Source organism: Oryx dammah, unplaced genomic scaffold (assembly GCF_014754425.2).
Source record: "Oryx dammah isolate SB20612 unplaced genomic scaffold, SCBI_Odam_1.1 HiC_scaffold_12, whole genome shotgun sequence".
Taxonomy (NCBI): Eukaryota; Metazoa; Chordata; class Mammalia; order Artiodactyla; family Bovidae; genus Oryx; species Oryx dammah.
This window is the reverse complement of record NW_024070196.1, coordinates 62711050-62731600: the sequence shown is the minus strand read 5'-3', so window position 1 is coordinate 62731600 and position 20551 is coordinate 62711050. Positions and strand designations below refer to the sequence as shown.

General features: G+C 55.3%; 1 protein-coding gene across 1 annotated transcript in view; it reads right to left on the bottom strand.

Annotated features, from left to right (window-relative positions):
- Nucleotides 1-12768, bottom strand: part of TRPV4 (transient receptor potential cation channel subfamily V member 4) — a 44903-nt gene extending 32135 nt beyond the window's left edge. Inside the window, exon 1 of the mRNA XM_040250913.1 lies at nt 12712-12768. The gene's annotated coding sequence lies outside the window, so the exon portion shown is untranslated. The remainder of the gene's footprint in view (nt 1-12711) is intronic.
- Between the last annotated feature and the right edge of the window lie 7783 nt (nt 12769-20551).

The following is a 20551-nucleotide window of genomic DNA, read 5'->3' as shown; positions in this document are numbered from 1 at the left end:
GTGGGAGACCTGGGTTCGATCCCTGGGTTGGGAAGATCCCCTACAGGAGGGCATGGCAACCCACTGCAATATTCTCCAGTATTCTTGCCTGGAGAATCCCCATGGATAGAGAAGCCTGAAGGGCTACAAACCATGGGGTCGCAAAGAGTTGGACATGACTGAGCAACTAAGCACAGCATAGCACTCCTGCATGGCAGGCGACTTCTTTACCGTCTGAGGCATCAGGGAAGCCCTTAGTGAAAAAACCAGGACTCAAACCCAGGCAGTTGGCTGTGGAGGCTGGGCTACCCTAACCCCTCGGTTGACAGCATGGCCTGGGGGCCGGGGGCCACACCAAACCCTTAGAGTATCTTGTTCAAGGTGCACAACGGCCCCTTGAGAGGATGATTACCATCAGCCCATGCTAACCTCTCTGAGCCTCAGTTTCCCTGCATACAAAATGAGGGTTGCAAAACAGCTTCTATCCTATAGGGCTGTTAGTGGGCATGTCAGGTGTCTCTTGGGCCCCTAATAAGCACCTGACAAATGTTTTTTGTTTTTTTTTTCTATTTTCTGGCCACACTGTGCAGCATGCAGGATCTTAGTTCCCTGACCAGGGATCGAACCTCTGCCCACTGCAGTGGAAGCACCCGGTTAAGCATCTTAACCAGGGAGGCCCCTTGACAAATGCTTGAATCATCACTGCCATTATGATACAATCCCAGCATACCCACCCTCCCCAGGTACACACACGGGGTGGTCCTACAGCCGTGCATTCACAGTCCTTATGAACATTCACCAAGTCCTCCCAGCCTCTCCCTCAGTTAATCCGCTGGGGCCTGGTGAGCAAAGTTGCAATGCTCCCATTTCACAGCTGAGAAAACTGGGGCCTCTGAGATGATGTCACACAGAGTGAGTGACCTTGAAGAACTGGACTCTGGGCTCCCAATCTTGGACTCCCTCCACAGCGCACAACCGAAGTGTGTACAGACACCAGCGTGCATGTACATGCCTGTTCACAAGCGGGCACACACAGCCTGCTCTGTGGCAATACCCTCCCCAAACACTGCCGTTCTCTGTGGCTGGGGATCGCGATCACTCCCTGTTCTCATTTGCCCTGTAGGCTGTTATTACACATTCCAAATCCGTGCCAGACTAAGGGGAAGGAGGGGTGCCGGCTGGGAAGGGAGGCTGAGAGTCCTCCTGCCTCTCCTCTGCATGTAAATATCGTGTATGTTTCCTCCTCTCTTCCCCCTGTGCTCATACACATGTGTGTGCCCACTGTAAGCCCCTGGGAATGCCTCTGCAGAAGGCAGCGCCCAGCTGGCACCAGGAGCGTACCGGGGGCTCAACGAAGGACATTTACGCCAAGTGTGGACGTCCCCACAGGCTGTGTGACTACTGCATTCATTTAACGTGGCGGATTTCAAATGTTTTTAAGCATCCAAACCATATATATATATATATATATATATATACACACACACACATATAGGCTTCCCAGGTGTCCCAGATGGTAAAGAATCCACCTGCAAGGCAAGAGACCTGGGTTCAATCCCTAGGTTGGGAAGATCCCCTGGAGAAGAGAATGGCAACCCACTCCAGCATTCTTGCCTGGGAAATCCCGTGGACAGAGGAGCTTGATGGGCTACCGTCCATGGGGTCACAAAGAGTTGAACACAACTGAGTCACTAACACACACACCCACATCATAATATATACTAGGCGGTAGTCCACACACAGATAGTAACTGCGGCAGGATGGACGGGTCTGAATCCCAGGGCCCAAAGAACAGGATTGGAAGCCATTCACCCGTGATTTACTCAAAAAATGTTTCCTGAGCATCCATCGTGTGCCAGGTCTTGGGGACACAGATGTGAGCAAGACAAAGCACTCCTGCCCTCCTGGGGCTGACCTGGTGAGAAAACAGAACAAACAGCCAGACAGAGCAAGACGCTGAGGCATGTCTGGGGACGAGAGCTGGTTAGACAGGAAGGGCCTGGGAGCGGTGAATTCACGGGTGCAGGGCGAGGAGATCAGGAGACCAGGGCCCCCCAGGTCTTCCTCTCTGCCTGGGTCAGACCCCAAGCTCTCCAGAAACATGGCTGAACTTCACACATTTGGCTCGGATGGCCCTGGGGACTCAGTCAGGGCAGCTAAACCCACACTCCCTGGCCTGACCGAGGAGGGGGCACCTGGTGGGAGCTGGTGGATCTGGGAAAGAAAGTGCATGTTGATGTCAGACCGATCGATGTTGGTGCCCAGACCCTACTGCTCATTAACCAGGTGAGCCTGAGCAAGTCACTTGGCCTCTCTGAGCCTCGCAGGCCTCACCTGCCCCTGGGGGACTTAACTGGGTCACCGTGAGGATTATAGGAATTGAGTCAAGCACCTGGCACAGAGTAAACCCTCAACGAACAGCAAACCGCAAGACCGCACGAATGGCAGCCGCCTTCTCCCTGGCAATCCCGGGTACAGCAGGAGCGGGCTGGAGGTCTCTGGGTCCATACCCCGCATCCTTCTTCTGGCAGAAGAAGGGGCCCACCCTCGCCGTTACCCCGCGGCTTTGCCTGATCTCATGGAAACCCTGGCACGTCCTTGTCAAATCCCATCCTCCTGATTACGTGAGCGAGGAAAGCTGCTTAGATCTGGGGGCAAGTTCAGGCGTGCAGGGGCTGCTCCACCCCAGGAGGAGGAATTCCAGGGAGCTGGGACCGATGCACGCCAACAGGCATCTGCTGAGTGCCAACTGTGTGCAGGGCACCGGGGAAGCAGAGAAGAGTGGCAACTCGGGGAACTCAGTCTAGGAGGGGACCAGATGGCTGACCCGCTCCGGGCCTTTGCCTGGCCTGGCCTTCCTCCACTGCCTCCCTTTCTCTGGGTGTCATCTTAACCAGCACTTCCTCTGAGAGGCCTTCCTCCCCGCCCCACCCCACCCCATCCCATTCTAAACCAGCTCCTTGTGCTCACTCTTACAGCAAACTGGGCCTCCCTTTACGCACTTCTCATGATTAAACTTTGACCTTTACTTATATCATCCTTTCATTCATTTTCTCTCTTCTCCTCTAGTGTGTGAGCTCCATGAAGGAGAGACTATCAGTGTTGGCTGTCTCCCCGGCATTCAGCGTTATGCCAAGGCATCAGTAAATATCTGATTGCTTAAACAGTCAGACAAGGTCTGCTGAAGTTCTGGAAGAAGACAGGCAGGAGGAAGCAGCACTGATTGATCCTGAAGGGCCTGGGAAGAGGCAGCAAGCAGGAGGGCTTGATACGTGGGACAGATAAAAGAGCAGAGGAGACAGCAAGGTCCAGGCTGTGGGGCTGGGAAACAGTAGGGGGCACTAAGGAAAGGGCAGCCTGAGGCATCGGGAGAAGACAGGAATGAAGAGAGAAAAGATGGGTGAGTGGGTGGGCGGACCGGGAGGTGGGGGGAGGCAGGCAGATCAGGTGGAGGTTCTGGGCTCCCAGACAGACTCCCCTCCATCCTGTGGCTCTCTGCCCCATCTGTGGGGTCCCTCACTTCCTGCAGTAACCTGGCTAGCCTATCATTCTAGATCAGTCCTGGATCGGTGGTGTGGGTGGGGAAGGGCCTAGGAGGACGGATCCCAAGGCTTGCTGGCGCTGAGAGGGAAAATGCCAGCTCTATCCAACCCCCCACCTGCCAGGTAAGGAAATGGAGGCTCAGAGAGGTAGAGTCACTCTTACAGGGCTGCCCAGCTCCTTAGATGTGGAACCAGGTCCAGGACTCACATGGCCCCAGGACCTGCGCCTTTAGTGGATACTTTGGGGTATGTGGGATCTTAGTTCCCTGACCAGGGATCACACCCACCCCCTGCACACTGCAAGCGTGGAGTCAAGCGTGGAGTCCTGGCCACTGGACTGCCAGGGAAGTCCCCTCAGTCAATACTTTACCAGGACCAAGGGACTTGAGAAGAAAAGGATGGATGATGGGGGTGGAGGGAGAGTGGTTCAGGGTGGGTGGTGGGGACCACGGGCCCCAGAGGCAAACTGCCCACTCACCAGCTGTGTGACCCAGGGTAAGTCACCCGGCCTTCCTGTGCCTCTGTTTTCTCACCTGTAAATGGTGATGACTGCAGCGCCTGCCCTGGGATGGTTGAGAGGGTCAAATAAGACAGTGTGTAAAGCACTGAGCCTAGCACCAGGCAGGAAGCGCCGTGCTGCACTCAGCAGCGTCCGACTATTGGCAACCCCACGGACTGAAGCCCGCCAGGCTCCTCTGTCCGTGGGGATTCTCCAGGCAAGAATATTGGAGTGGGTTGCCATGTCCTCCTCCAGGGGACTTTCCCCACTGAGGGATCGAACCCAGGTCTCCTGCATTGCAGGCAGATTCTTGAACCGTCTAAGGCACCAGGGAAGCCCAAGAATACAGAAGTGGGTAGCCTATCCCTTCTCCAGAGGATCTTCCAGACCCAGGACAGGTGGATTCTTTACCCACTGAGCTACCAGGGAAGGCAAGGAGTACACACCCAGCAGAAGATGGTTGTTGTTGGCATCATCAGTGTCACGGTAGTCTCTTTATCAGAAGATGGATAAACAGACAAACTGAGGACCAGGGAAGGTGTGACAGCCAGGGAGGGCCAAGCAGTTGGGCCTAGAGCCTGGGACGCTGGCAGCCACCTCAGAGCAGCCGCCACGGGGAGCTTGGCTCCCTGGCCAGGCTGCCGAGGCTCCCCCCGGCCCAGTGGGTGGGAGCAGCAAGGGGCATCACGCCACGCAGGGCACCTTCCCCAGCCAGCCCGTATTTACCCAGCAGGTCTCGGCCCTGCCTGCTTCCTGTCTGCTGCACAGTGGTTGCTTGTCCAGGGTGGACAGAGCCCCAGTGTCCCGTCGGGTCCCCCCCACCCAGAAGGGGCAGGGCCGGGGTGACTCACCAGGCCCCACAGAGGGCAAGGCTGATGTGACCATGACCTCACTCGGTCATTCTGCAAGTCCTTGGCTGGAGGGATTCCGACAGGATACACAAGGATCCCTCCGAGCTCTCAGCGCTGCCCATTCGCTCCCAAGGTCCCCGGCCCCAGGGTGGGGAGCACCGGGAGGCGGGGCGGCCGAATGGGTTAAGAGCACACTCCGAGCAAGGCAGAAGGTGACGTGTGATAGGATTCCATGTACATGAAATGGCCAGAACAGGCACGTCCACAGAAAAGAAGCAGAGGGATGGCTGCCAGGAGCTGGCGGGAGTCAGGGGGACGGTGACTGCTCGTGGGGATGGGGTTCATTTGGGGGGATGATGAAAATGTACTGGGTTAGACAGTGGTGATGTCTCTATAACCCTGAACATTCTACAAAACCACCAAATTGCACACACTGAAAGGGTGAGTTGCATGTGAGTTACATCTCAGAAACCCTTTGCAGCTTGATAACCTCGGGAAAGTCACGTCCCCTCCTCAGATGCTCATAGAGGGGGCAGCACAGGGACTGGTGAACAGCAGGGGGGCTCGAGGACATGAAGGTCCTGTCCCAGGAGGCTCTGGCTCCTTCTCCTGAGGCCTCACCCCCTCCCATCCCTCTAACTCAGCCCTGGTCAGAACGCGATGCTACCCAGCCCGGGAAGATGGAAGCCCCTTCTCTCTAGCCCAGCCCCTCTACCGGAGGACAGTCACAGCCACAGAGACTACACCCCTGACCCCCAGCCCAGGGAGGATTCTGCAGCCTTAGGAACCACCCCACCCGTGTTCTCTTCCCCACCTGCCACTTCCTGACAGGGCGGCCGGAAGCAAGTCACTTCTCTCTGGGCCTCAGCTTCCTCATCTGTAAAATGGGGGAAATGATCACTGCCACGTGGGAAGGATAAACTCACATATTTGCTTTATGGTTACTGGTTGGACTCTACGTTCATGCTTTGAATGAAAAAATAAAATGATAGCTCTTACACCAAAAGGCTGCCATGAGGACTGAATGATCATGGAAGATAATGTATTGAATTGATAATTCACGAGTTTAAGCCAGTGCCTGCTGCGTGGTAAGTGTTAACAACGGCAGCTACCTTTTCATTGTTAATATTCCTTCAATTAAGAGCTAGGGAGACAGAGCCCAGAGAGGGCAGAGCCAAGGCAGCGCTGGGACCCAGACATCCGAGGTCCAAAGCCAAAACTCGTGATTCTGCTCGGAGACCTCGCCTTCGGAAAGCCTTTTCTCCCCTCCTCGTCTCCATATCTCCTGCATCACCCCCCCATTACCCAGCTGGGAGGCTGAGGCCCCGAGGAGGCAGGACACCCACCCACGCAGACCAACACCCACCCCTCCATCTCACACCCATGGGCAAAAGTCAGAGAAGAGAGCAGACACCATGGAATGAATGGGCAAGGCAGGAGCCAGGAAAGGGTGCCCCAGGCAGCAGAAAACCAGTTCAAGATCCTCTTTCTGCCCCGGCCCGCCTTACCTGCAGCCTACGCCAACAGGAGGCTGTGTCTCTGGCTAACTGCTTGAATGCCCACGTTAGCAGTGCCCACACCCCTCTGGTACATGTCACATATACCTTCTGTTTTAATCCAAAAAATAACTCTAGAAGTCATTATCATTTCCATTCTCAAAGGAATAAACTATGACTGGGGAGAATGGAGGGGAGGGGCTGACACTTATCTAACACCTATCGTGTGCTGAGCAAGCTCGCACTGACCTCTCAGCCCCATTTCACAGATGAGCAAACTGAGGCTCAGAGAGACCAGGAGACCCAGCTGAGGTCACAACTCAACAGGAGGGGAATGTGGTTGGGATTCCAACCACCTGGTTTTAAGCCCATTTGAGTTCATGCCTTTAGATGTATTAAGCCCTCTCCTTGGGGTCACCTTTCTAAATGCCATGCCCCTTGGAAGTCTTGGGGTGAGCCAGAACAGACTTGTAGTTTCCTTATTTCTAATTTTTTTTTTTTTTTTTGGCTGCACGGCACAGCATGTGGGAATCTTAGTTCCCCAACCAGGGATCGAACCCATGAGCCCCCTGCATTGGAAGGGCAGAGTCTTAGCCACTGGACCAGCAGGGAAGTCCCCTCACTTCTAAGAGGGAGCTAATCACAGCACCCACCGCTGGGTTGCCTGGGACTGTGGGTGTCAAGAGGGAGGCTCATAAAACGCTGTCCTAGATGTTGGGAACTTGGACGCCAGCTCCAGGAGGGCGGGGGCCTCTTCTGTTATAATCACAAGAGTTCCCAGGGCCTAGAACAGGGCCTGGCACATCGTAGCTGCCCAAGACATACTTGCCGAATGAATGACCAAATGGATGAACGCAAAGATATAAATGAAAGGAATCGCAGCTAAGTCCTTCTCCACAGGACAGACAGCCCTTCACAGCTGCACCTCTGCCCAGCTAACCAGCTGGACAACCCCTCCTTCCCATCCTTGAACAGATAACGTACTGAGCACCTGCTGTGTGTTGGACTCTCTGACCTACGACGTTCAACATCCTCCCGTGACGGCAACAGCTACCATGTGTCCATTCTGCAGATGAGGAGACTGAGGTTCAGGCAGGCCAGGACTCTTGCCCGAGTCCCTGTCTGAGTCTGAGCAGGCGGGTCTTCCTGATGCCCCCACCTGGCTGACTGTCTGTTGGGTCACTCAGTCCTTCCTTGCTTCATCCGTCTGCTCTGTCCACAGGTATTCCTGAGTCCCTCCTCTCTGCCAGGGGGCACAGGGAAAGGAGTGAACCAGGCCAGCTGGTCCCTGTCCGAGATCTGTGGGCCCTTTGGCCGCCGGGGTCTCCCCCAAACTTGGGGGGGCCCATCGGGGACACGCACTGGAAGTGCCTGCTCCATACACACTCTTGACGAGCCGTCGCAGAAGGTGGTCAGCTTTCCTGGTCAGTCGGGTGGAAGCCAGGCCACTCCACCCTCGGGGAAAAACTGGTGTCCGGTGAGACTGAGGAGCTCTTTGTGCCGCGGGTGGGCAGGGAGGGGGCAGGAGGGATGGCCGTTACTCACCACCCAAAGAAAAACAAGCTCACTCCCATTTGGTCAATGGCCCTCCTGTCTGCCCTCATGCCACCACCTCCTTCCCGAGCCTTTCCCGCCCTCTGATCTCATCTGGAGCAGACCTGTGAGGGCCTCCGATGCCCCTGGTATGCCACTGTGACTGTCACTTATGAGGAAACAAGCTCAGAGAGATGGCGTGACGGACCTGAGGTCACACAGCCCGAAGGGCAGAAAGGGGAAGCCGATGACCAGGACGGGGCTCAGAGGTGGGAAGGAAATCGGAGTCACAGTGAAAGTGAGGGCCTGGCCTCTCTTCCTCATTCCTGCTCGGCCGGGGTGACAGCTCAAGGTAACTCCAGGGCACCTGAGGCAGGGGAGCCCAGGCCGGGGCAGGAGTGGGCAGCCAGAAGGATCTAAATCCCCCTCAACTGGTTTGCTGTGACCTTCTGCCCACCCCGGGGGTGGCAGCCCCAGGAACAGAGAGGTTAAGCCACTTCCTGAAGTCACACAGCAGCAAGTGGCCAAGCTGGGATGTGAACAGAAGTGGGTCAGACTCCAAGAGCGGACAGTCCCAGTGGCTTTCTGGGAAGGAAGTTGGGCCAGCCACTGGGCTTTTCAGGGACCCTAAGGGTCACTGCGACCTAGCTTACAGGTCCAGCTCTTCCATGAGCCGGTGGGGCATCCCTAGGCAAATTGCTCCTCTCTCTGAGCCTCGGTTTCCTCTACTGTAAAATGGGACTCAGCCTTCCTGCTCTGCCCAACTCCAGTGGGAATGATGCTGCAACCCCATCAAGGCAATAGATCATCAGGCAATAGACACTGGTAACACGCTGAACAGTCTGTGCTGCTCTGGAGACTGTCCACGACCACCCCCACAAAGCCTGCACAGTCATCACCCCATTTTACAGGTGAGGAAACTGAGGCCCCAGGAGTGAGGGAACTGCCTGAGACTTGGGGTGTGAACCAGCCCTTGCGTAAGCACTAAGTCAGGAAAGTAGGAAACTTTGACGGCTCCTGGCGCTCAGTCAGGCCTGGAAGTATTTCCGAGCTGCAAAGGCAGCATCTCTCGTCCAAGTGCAAGTCCAGCTTTGCCCCTGCTTCCTTCCTCCCGCCTTCCTGGCACAGAGGGGCTCTCAGAGGGATGAGCTGGAGGAAAACGCGCCCTGGAACAGGCTTGGGGACAGGATGAGGAAGCAGACGGTGCTCAGAACCCCCTCCGTGTGCTTTGGACTGTCCTTGCAGAGAGGGGACTGACAGCCCCATTTAACAGATGAGGAAACTGAGACTCAAAGATGCGGTGGCATGCCTGAGCTCCCCTGGGGAGAAGGCAGCAGGCATAGGAGTTAAGTCCGGGCCTGTCTAAACGATTCAGGTTCTTACGTCTAAACTGCAGACTGTCTTCCCATGACCCCAGATCTAGACAAATGGGGACAGGCCATCTTGGAAGTTAAGGGACATGGATTTTATATGTATCTACTTTTACTGATTTGGCTGCACTGTGTCTTAGTGGCGGCATGCGTGATCTAGTTCCCTGACCAGGAATCGAACCTGGGCTCCCTGCATTGGGAGTGTGGAGTCTCAGCCACTAGACCACCACGGAAATTCCTAGGCACTGATTTAGAGTCAGATAAATGGAGTTCAGATCTTAGTTCTGCCTTTCCCAGGTGGGCCAGCAACTTTACCATCCTGACCTCAATTCCTCCCTCTCAAAAATGGGCACCATCCTAGCTTCACATCCAAATGTACTTAGTCTTGGGCTCACTGTCTGGCACACAGTAAGTGCTCAGTAAATGCTCACAATCATCATAATGACCGCTAACGCAGCCTATGCTTGGCTGAAGCCAGACAGAAACTTGCTCCCAGAGTTCAGAGCGGCAGCTGCGGGTCCCAGGACCACAGGCATCTTGAGAGGTCTGAATTAATCTTTAACAGGTGAATTCCGCCCCAACCTGGCAACACGGAGCATTCCAGAGGGCCTCCTGGCAGGAAATGTTCCCTTGGCTCCCCAGATCCTACGTGAGTCAGAAGGAACTGGTCCTTGGGTTCCCCCGTGAACTGAGGAGGGGTCTGGAATGTTTTTCCTAGAGTTGAATGGGGGAAACTGAGGCACACGGCAGGTTGAGGGCCTGGGAGGTGTAGAGCCACCACTCTCCATGTGGCCCCCTCCCTCCCAGGGACACACGAAGGACCTCAAAGGACTCTGGCCCTCTCAAAACGCTGTGTTCAGGCACTCAACCGTGCAAGTGGGGTTAATTGCGCACCACGTGCCGGGTGCCCTGAGATCAAGTCTTGCATAGTGCTTTCCCTCCCACATCTTCCAGCCGCCTACCGGGGGTGCCAGCCCCTACCTGGGGCCTCACACCTCTGGCTGGATGACTTCTCCGCCTGGGGACCGGCCTCCCCACCCAGCCCCGACTCCTCGGGCCTTTCCAGACCACACATCCGGCGTGGCCCTCCCAGGCTGGACTTGCAGGGCTTCTGGGTCTGACCCAGCCCACTGCCTGTCTGATCCCTTGTCCTTCCTGTTCGTGTCACACTCCAGACAAACGGGACGTCTCAGCTCTGCTAGTTTCACCACCTGGTGACAAGTAGAAGTCAGGTCTTTACCTGAATACCCTTTCCCCCAGCATCTGCACTTCCTCCTTCAGGTGAGCCTCCAAGGCCACCGTGATCAAGCCCTTCCGGGTACCCGATCGTCACAATCCCACCCACAGCACGCTCCCCTGAGCCCCAGCCATCCGGGGCACACACACTCCCTGGCTGGGTGCTCTTGGGGCTGGTGTGGGTGTTGCCTGAGGGCAACGCCAGGGTCAGGGAGGCAGCTGCAGGGGAGGAGGCAGCCCTCCCTCCCATCCCACCGGCTTTCTTGGCCTACCCAGTTCACCGCGCACCCCCCCGCCCCGACCCGGGCTGGGGCTAGGTGGGGGTCCGATGCCTCAGTGCCCAGTCGAGGGCTGGCCCGGGCAGCTTTGCAAGAGGGTTTTGTTGGACAGAGGAGGAAATGGCTGAGGCCCAGCTCACACCGGCACAGCTGATGAGGTGGGAGGGGAGTCCACAGCCCCAGCCTGGATAGAAGGTGTCTGGTCTGGATTTCGCTCGGGGGATTCGAGGAGTCTTCACTAGTCTCTCACACACTTCTTCCTCAGGCGCCCACTCTCTAAACCTGGGGAAACTCCACTTGGAAGCGACCCCACCCTGCTTCTATTAATACAAGTGTGAGCCTGACTGGCCCAGGACGGTCATTTGTTGTCTTAGGAGCCCCTCCCCGCTCCGGTTCACCAATAAAAGTGGGGAAAGGGGTCCCCCGCCTTTCTGGCTCCCACCACTGTTCAAACAGAATGATCTAGATAAATGTGGAAATGACCAATTACCTTTTATCACCCCCTCCATTGGGCTTCCCTGGTGGCTCAACTGGTAAAGAATCTGCCTGTGATGCGGGAGACCTGGGTTTGATCCCTGGGTTGGGAAGATCCCCTGGAGAAGGGAATGGCTACCCACTCCAGTATTCCAGCCTGGAGAATTCCATGGACAGAGGAGACTGGCGAGCTACAGTCTATAGGGTCCCAAAGAGTCAGACACAATTGAATGACTTTCACACTTCACATTTCACCCCCGCCGTTAAGAAGATGTTGGGGGGAATAGCCACCAGCGCAAACATCATACCCTTAGACTGGGCTCCAGGCAGTGTGGGGCCCCTCACAGGTCGGCTGTCCTCGCTTCAGCCCAGGGGCGCCCTCAGCCCAGGGGCGCCCTCAGCCCACCCCCCACTTTATAGATGAGCTGTCTGTCCTTCAGACAGCTAAAGAAGTAGCCCGAGATCACACAGTAGCAGGTGGCCAAGGGAGGGTTCAGACCCACACAGGCCCCACTTTTAACCTCACAGACGATCCGGGCTTGACCCTCGTACCTGACCTCTCTTAAGAGGCCACCTCCTCACCCAGTGACCCCATCCTTGCCCATATGATAAAGGGGCAAAGCTCAAACCCTCCAGAGGGTCTCAGTGTTCGAGATCACGCCCCACCTCCACCCCCCAGCAGAAGTCCTTGGTTCTAGACACTCAGGGGCCATAAGTCCACCCCCTCCTTGGCAACTTCCACAACAGCCCCTGAGCTCCATGTAGGGAGGACGTTTGAGCTGGACAACCCTGGCTTTAAATTCCACTTGGCTATATCCCTGACCTGGGCCTCAATTTCCTCACCTGCAAAATGGGAGAACGAATGGAGGAAACCAGCTGGTGCTGGGCCAGGCAGGGGAGTCCACGGTTGGAAACCGCCAGGCATGTGGGAGGGTAGGCGGTCTCTCCCAGTTCTCAGAGACCTCCCAGGGTGTCCCGGCAGAGCTGGAGGGGAGATTAGAGATCTTCCTGCCTCCTGGGAGAAGAGCCCTCTCTCTGGGGCTCAGTAAGGAAGAAGTGATCTTTGGAAGCTGCAGACTCCCAACCCTTCCCGGAGATTGAAAGCAAACCCCAGGCACCCAACTCCCTCTTCCAAGCCCACCAAAAAGGAGGTGACCGCGAGGTGGTCTGCAGGGCCTCCTGTGTTTGGTTCCTGGGCTTGGATCTCCGGGGGAGCCGGTACCTCCCTCCCTCAGGCCTGCATTCCCAGGAGCCGGAGCCGAGGTTAGCGCCCACTTCGCAGGTAGGGAAAGGGAAGCCCAGAGAGGTGGTGCCCGGCCAAGGGACCCCCACGGATCCCGCGCCCCAGACTGGCAACTCCGCAGCCTCCAAAACGTACCCAGGGGCGCTCGGGGTCCTTGGCTGTGCCGTCCCTCCCGGGGATCCCCGCCCCGAAGGCCCAGACCCCACTCACCTCCGAGAGGGCTCGGCGGGCACAGGCGGCCGGGAGCTCGGCGCTTCCTGAATCCCGGCAGCCAGCCCCGCGCCCGCCGGAGTCGCCGCGTCCCTCCTCCCCGGGCTCAGGTTCCACCGCACGCGCCGCCCCCGGGCTGCACCCCGCCCACGTCGCCCGCCCCGGAGGCGAGGCACCGAGCCTACCCAGCGCCCGGGACCCGCGCCCCTGCGTGAAGGGCGGCGGCGGGCGGGGGAACCGGGTGGAGGCGGAGGCAGGGCCTCAGTTTCCTCACCTGGAAAACGGGCGTCATCACCCCAGATACAGGGGCAGGCTCTTCGTGAGGGGCGTGGGGGAGCCTCTGGCTGGAATCCTGAGACCACCGGCTCCTGAATTCGTCAGCCCGGGACTGCTTCGCCATCTGGTAATGGGCTTGTCGCCGATTCCTCCACGCTTCCGCTCATTCAGCAGTCAATTCAGAGACAGTGTGCGCTAGGTCCCGGCCTTCAGGTAGCTCCAGACGTCCAGCAGTGGAGGCACCTGTGTTGCAGACAGTACCATCCAGGACTAAACCAGCACGAGCGCCTTTGAACTTCACCTCTTTACCCAGCGCCTAGCACAGACCCTGGCACTGAGTAGGCCACCAACCAGTGTTCTTTTATGGAGAAGGTGAGCCCCACCGCGCAGTCCCACTTTCTACCCCAGACACTTGAATACCTTCATGGACAGGCAGCTCACTTCTGCCAGGACTGGCTCGACTCCTCCAGCCAGACTCCCGGAGCCCAAGCCCTGGCTCTGTGACTCACCAGCTGAGCAGCCAGTCCCTACTCTGCCTCAGTTTCCCCTCACATCACAGTGAAGAGGCTGAGGGCACCAGGTCCATGCAGCAGCCAAAGAACAGCCTTAACCCTTTTTATTGTTATTCTTTTCTCTAAACTGAGCTGACTCCCACATTGGGAAGACGGTGGGGTGGCTCCTTCCTCAACAGCTTGCAAGCAGAAATAGCTGCCAGGGTGCGCTGGTTCAGCAGCCAGAAAGTGGAATTTGAGAACTGTTGGAGAGAGAACCTTAATGGAAGTGCTGTGTTCAAACCAGCGGCCGAGGACGTCCCTGGTGGTCCAGTGGTTAAGACCCTGTGCCTTCCACTGCAGGGGCACGGGTTCAGTCCCTGGTCGGGCATACGTGCTTCAGTTACACGACTCTTTGAGACCCTGTGGACTGTAGCCTGACCAGCTCCTCTGTCCATGGAATTCTCCAGACAAGAATACTGGAGTGGGTAGCCATTTACTTCTCCAAGGGAGCCTCCCAACCCAGGATCGAACCCGAGTCTCTTATGTCTCCTGCATTGGCAGGCGGGTTCTTTACCACTCGTGCTACGTGGGAAGCCCCTGGTCAGGGGACTAAAATCCTGCATGCCTCGCGGCCAAAACAAACAAAAAATAAAATAAAATGCAAACTGCCAGTCTGAAACAATTACCAAAAGAGAAACCTTAATAAAGAACTCACTGAGCAAGAGGTGGGGATGGGGGTGGAGGGTGTCAAGTAAGCCTTCCTCCCCCCAGGCTGTGTGGCGGGGATTAGTGTGCCCGTTTTACAGATGGGAGACGGGGGCTTGGAAGGAACTGTGGCCTCTCCAAAGCTCTGTCCATGAGGATTTGAGAAAGAGGACTCTCTCCTCTGGGCTTCCAGAATCTTAAACAGAGCAGACAGGCAGTTATCTGGCAGTGAGGAATGTAAACAGATGGCCCCTTATACCTCCTTGAGGAGGAAAAGCCCTTCTGTTTGGGGCCTTCTGGCTGGGCGTGGGTCAGGGCGGGACGCAGAGGAGTTCTGGGCATATCTAGTCTGGAGGCCATTTCTGGAGAAAGCCTCTTCTTAAAAGAAAGAAAAAGAGGGGCTTCCCTAGTGGTCCGGGAGCTAAGCCTCTGCGTTCCCAATGCAGGGGAGCCGGGTTCAGTCCCTGGTCGGGGAACTAGATCCCACATGCCACAGCCAGATAAATAAACAAATATTAAAAAAAAAAAAAAAAAGGATAATTCAGTAGGAGGACGCTGGGGGCTTCCCTGGAGGCTCAGATGGTAAAGAATCTGCCTGCAGTGCAGGAGACCTGCGTTCAATGCCTGGGTCAGGAAGGTCCCCTGGAGAAGGGCATGGCTACCCACACCAGTGTTCCTGCCTGGAGAATCCCATGGACAGAGGAGCCTGGCAGGCTTAGGAGGGTGCTGGAGGGGACTGGAGGAGATAGGGTCAGGGATGACGTTTGCTCTTCTCCGGATGAGGGAGAAGAGGCAGGAGCGCTCAGCATCAGTATGGCTAACCCTACTCCCTCCTGACCCCCGTTTCACAGACTGGCCCACTGAGGCCTCATACAAGGAAGCAACTCATCGTGGGCCAGGAGACTGGATCTTGGGCCCCTGTGCCCACTGTGAGTTCAAACTCTGCTTTGCCGCTGATGAGGTAGGGGCCGTGAGCAAGAGCCTCTCCCTCTCAGTGCCCCAGTGTTCCCATCTGAACAACGGTATCAGTTCCCCCGAGGCAAGGACCGTGTCTGTCTGGTTTGCTGGACCAGCCTCTGGTACTTAGTAGGTTCTTTTAAGATACTGGTTGGTTGAGCTGGAAGGGGTGGGAGTTTAATGGCTATAGACTTTCAGTTTTGTAAGATGACAAGAGTTCTGGAGATGGATGGTGGTGATGTTAAGGGAATCACTGACTGAAACTGCCAGGTACTGCAGTAACCACCTGCGTGAATTATCTTACGACAGGAGGTCCTGGTAAGGAACACGGAACTGACAAGCCACCAAGAATTCAGGAAAGGTCAAAAGGAGAGCGGAGACTCCAGTCCATCTATCCTGCCGACCTCCCAGAATCCTTCCCACTGGAATCCATCCTAGCTAAGCTCTGCGTGCACCACCAGGGAGGTGACCACCTGAGTCGGAATGATTGGCCAAGACAACCTGGAAGCTAAACCCATCAGCATAAAACCTGAGACTGTGAGCCGTGGGGCAGAGCAGTCCTCCTGGGTTCCCTTACCCCGCTGCTCTCCGCCTGGCGCCCCTCCCCCGTAGTCTCTTGCTCCATGAGCACGGGTGTCTCCTTGGACAATTCCTTTCTGAGTGCTAGATGAGAGCCCACCCTCAGGCCCTGGAAGGGGCGCGCCCTTCTGCAACAGTGATGCTGGTACAACAGTATGAATGATCTTCACGCCACCGAACTGAGCACACAAATGGCTTACGAAAGCAAATTCCATTACGTGTGTTTTACCACAATAAAAGAAAAATTGGGGGAAAAGTATTGGCTGATTGAAAGCCTGCGGGCCTGCCTTGCAAGGAAAAGGGGAGTAGGAAGAGAAAGCAGGGTGCTCAGGGCACCCAGCAAATGCTCACTGGTTTGACTAAATATGAACAAGAGTCACTGCTAGGATGTGATGGCAGTGGCGGTCACTGTTTTTGTCACTGGCAAAACTGTCCAGCCTCTGCTTTGAGAGGACAAGAGATTCTCGACAGAAAGAACTTTTCCTCTTAGGGAAGGAAAAGATTTCAAAGCCATTAAAGCAGACGGAGAGTCCAGTAGAGGCTGCAGGGCGGCCCAGCGCCTTGTCCCACACAGGTCTCAGAGTCCCCAGGTGGGTGGGGGGCTCGGCCACTTCCACTAAGGGAGGTTCCTGTGCAGCACCAAGGGTCCACACTTAGCAAGCGCCTGCTGTATGCCAGAATCAGTGCCAGTGTTGGGGAGAGACCGTGAACCAGGTGGGCTGCATCTCAGGAAGTTTATACAGACTGCACCTGCCCTGGATTATAAAAACAAGATGTGTGTACCTCATTGTACAGTTAGCATAGCCCTGACTCTGTGGGTCACCTCCTGACAGCCAGGAAGGAGGATTTTTTTCTTTAACTTTTTATTTTGTATTGAGGTATAGCTGATTGACAATGTTGTGATAGTTTCAGGTGGACAGTGAAGGGACTCAGACATATACATACATGTATCCCCCAAACTCCCCTCGTATCCAGGCTGCCATGTAACTTAACATTGAGCAGAGTTCTCTGTGCTCTACAGTAGGTTCTTGTTGGTTGTAAAATTGAGATTCTTATGTCATTTCCCATGAAAGGACACAGAGAGTCCATGTGCCCGACAGACTACAGCTGGTAGCATTTGAACCCAAACCTGGCAGACTCTGTAGTACAGCAGTCAATGAGAATACAGTCTCAAAAAAGCAGATCATAACATGTTTTAGCGAAGAAGTAGGGAAGCTGGGACCCTCGTACATGGCTGGTGGGAATACGAAATGGTGCAATCACTGTGGAAAAATCTGGCAGTTCCTCAAAAAGTTAAATATAGAGTTACCGTATGACCCAGCAATTCCACTCTGTGGGAGACAGCCAAAAGAAGTGAAAACAGATGAACACAAAAAACTTGTATACAAATGTTCACACAACATCACTCATACTAGCCAAAACTGAAACAATCAAATGATGAGCAGATAAATGAAATGTGGTATATCTATACTGTTGAAGATTATGCAATAAAAAGAATGAAGTAATTCCCTGGTGGTCCAGTGGTTAGGACTCTGAGCTTCCACAGCAGGGAGTCTGGGTTCAATCCCTGGTCAGGGAATGAGCATCCTGCATGCCACACAGCGGGCTTCCCAGGTGGCTCAGTGGGTAAAGAACCTGCCTGCAGTGCAGGAGATGCAGGCGTCGCAGGTTCGATCCCTGGGTCAAGGAGATCTCCTGGAGGAGGACTCGGCAATCCACTCTAGTATTCTTGCCTGGAGAGTCCCTGGTAGGCTACAGTCCATAGGGTTGCAAAGAGCTGGACACAAAGTGATTGAGCATGCATGCACACATGCCATACAGCTAGGCAAAAAAAAAGAGAAAAGAACAAAGAATTGATATATGCTGCAATGTGGATGAACATTATGCTAAGTAGAAAAAAACACCTTGAAAACATTATGCTGAGTTAAAAAAGCCAGACATCAAAGGCCATAAGATCCCCTCTACATGAAATGTCCAGGAGAAGCGAATCCACTGAGACAGAACTTAGACTAGTGTTTTCAAGGGGCTGGAGAGGCTTGGAGGGGTGACGGTTAAAGGGTATGGGTTTTTTTTTTTTTTCTTTAGGATGATAAGAATGTACTAAAATTGCTGTGGTAAGAATTGCATCTATCTGTGAATATATAAAAACCACTGAATAATACACACCAAATGAGTGCACTGCATGGTTTGCAAACTGTATTTCAATACATCTGTTACAAGAGATTAAAAAAAAAAAAAAAAAGAACGTGCTCTCTGAAGTCAAAAGGATCTGGAGGATCCAGGTGGGGCTATACTGTATTTTGAAGCTGTGTAACCTCGGGCAGATACCCCTGCTTCTCTGAGCTTCACTCTGCCATCTATGTGGGGACAGAAACCTACCTCACACTGTTGGGAAGGTCAAACGTGATGATGTTCGTGAGGGCCGGGCAATGCCAGCACAGAGCAACGTTCAGTAAATAGTCCTGTGGGGGCAGGCACCGTGGGGTCCTCACCAAGACTAGTGTCCCCCTCAGAGCGCTCCCACACTTACCCAGCACTCCCCCTTATGCATCTTCCTTCCCAGTAATCTGGTGAGTTGGCATCAGCGTCTCCACTTTACAGATGAGAACTACTGAGTCCAGCAGACAACAGGCTTCCCTGGCAGAGTGGCTCCCTCTGACACCCCCAGGCAGAAACATTTTTCCTCTCCCTCCCCACACCCCACGTGGCTCTGTCTCTGCCTCTTCCCTCCTTCTCTCCCCTTAGGCACCTCTTTAGCTCAGCTGGTGGTCTCACGGCTCCAGAGCTCAGTTTAGGCCAAGAGTTGGTGTTTAGGTTCCTGGGGGCTTGAAGTGGTTCTCAGACTCAGGGATGCAGCCAAAACCCACCACCTGCAGACCTGGGCGATCTCATCCCCTCCTCCCTACAACCCTCGGAGGGGTGGGTCTTTTCCAGCCCTTTTTGCAGATGGACAAACTGAGGCTCCACACAGTGAAAAGCCCTCTGCCAGAGGCACCTGTTGGTGATGCAGTCAGGATTTGAAACAGGACTGTCTGAATTCAAACACCCACTCTCCAGCCCCTCTAGCAGCCACACTGCCCCCTGGACCTCAGTCCCCTCACCTCTGACATGGGAAGCCCTGCTCACATCCACTGAGGTGAGACTGCGGAGCATGGGGTTGTGGGGATGAGCAATTCTGACTGGCCTTTTAGCTCTTCCTCTGAGTGCCAGGGACGGGCTCAAGTGATGAGGAGAAACAGCGGGGGGTTGGGGGGAGGGGGAGGGTGCATTTATGCAGCACCTGCTGTGTGCCAGACCTTTCATAAGGCTTGATCCTCACTGATCCCCCTCCAGCTATAAGAGAGGAAGGCACTCAGAGGTGAGGGAACCTGCCCCAGGTCACACAGCCGGGAGGGTGTGGGGTCTGATGGTCTTCCTCTGGGAGCTGGCCCCAGGGAGGAGCAGGCCCCCTGTGAGATCACATCCCCCACCCAGAAGCTGCGGAGACAGGATACCCAGAGACTGGGACAATCAGCTGGCCTGTCTATCTAGGACCTACAAAGAGTTGGCCTTGTCCCAAGGACCAGAGGCCTCACCCTGCCAGGGACCGTCAATGGGGCTCTTCTGGAATTCTCCCTGGGGCAGAAACCTGAGGCCAGGTGGCGAGGAAGCCCTTCCCCTCAGACGCCCGTTGCCATGGACACACCACTCTCTGCCCTCAGCCCCTGGCTGTGATTCCAGTCTGCTGGGCAGCAGGCCTGGTGGCCTGTGGGTGCGGTTGCCTGGCCACAGCTGGCCATGGGCATTTCAAAGTTAGCTTCATCTGGAGCTGGGGCCTAGGGGGGCGGGGTGGGGGACCTTGGTGCCAGGGGATCTGAATAATTCCAACCTTCCCAAATGGGGTCCTTGGGTGGGCCATGGGGATCTTGGGAGGCCCTGGGAGGGGTGACTGAAATTGTGAAGGGGCCTGAACACTTTCCTGCGATGCCCAGGACTTTCGCAGAGGTCTGGGACCCGGACCCCCAGCACACAGGTGATGAAGGCTCAACCTTCCCAAGCAGGAAGAGGCAGAGGGTGGGACGAGGGAAGGATCCCAGCTATCAGCTTTTTAAGCTGAGAACTGGCTTCGTCACCCTCTACTCACCGAGGCTTATGATTTCCTTTGTTCTGAAACGAAAACCAAAGTCACATGGACCTCGGCATTGCTATTTCCTCCCTCACTGCCCTCGATTATCAGGCTCCAGACACTGTGGTCTCTCTCTGCTCTAAGAACAGCACTCTCTCTTCTGCCGCAGGGCCTTGGCACCAGCTGCTGTTGTTCAGTCGCTAAGTCGTGTCTAAGTCTTTTCAACCCCATGGACTGCAGCACGCTTCCCTGTCTCTCACCATCTCCCGGGGTTTACTCAGAAGTCATGTCCATCGAGTCAGTGATGCCATCCAACCATCTCACCCTCTGTCACCCCCTTCTCCTCCGGCCCTCAGTCTTTCCCAGCATCAAGCTCTTTTCCAGTGAAAAGACCAGCTGTAGCCAGCTTCTTTTCATGGTCTGCTCTTTCTCCCCCTTCAGATCTCAGCTCAAATGTCACCTCCTCAGAAAGGCTTTCCCTGTCCCTCCCCACCCCATCTAAATCTCTTGTCTTGGACCATGAGCCCCTTGGAGGGTGCAGGCTTATCTAACTTGGGGCTCACGTACAGTAAGTGCTCAGCAAACAGGAGCTGAATGACTCGCCTTCCAGACACCTCTCGGGGCTAGGTGGAGAGCTGATTAAGAGTTCATCATCATAGCTGCCCTTTATCAAGCACCTTCTAGGTGCCAGGCGCTGTGCTAAGTACTCTGCACATGCGGTCCC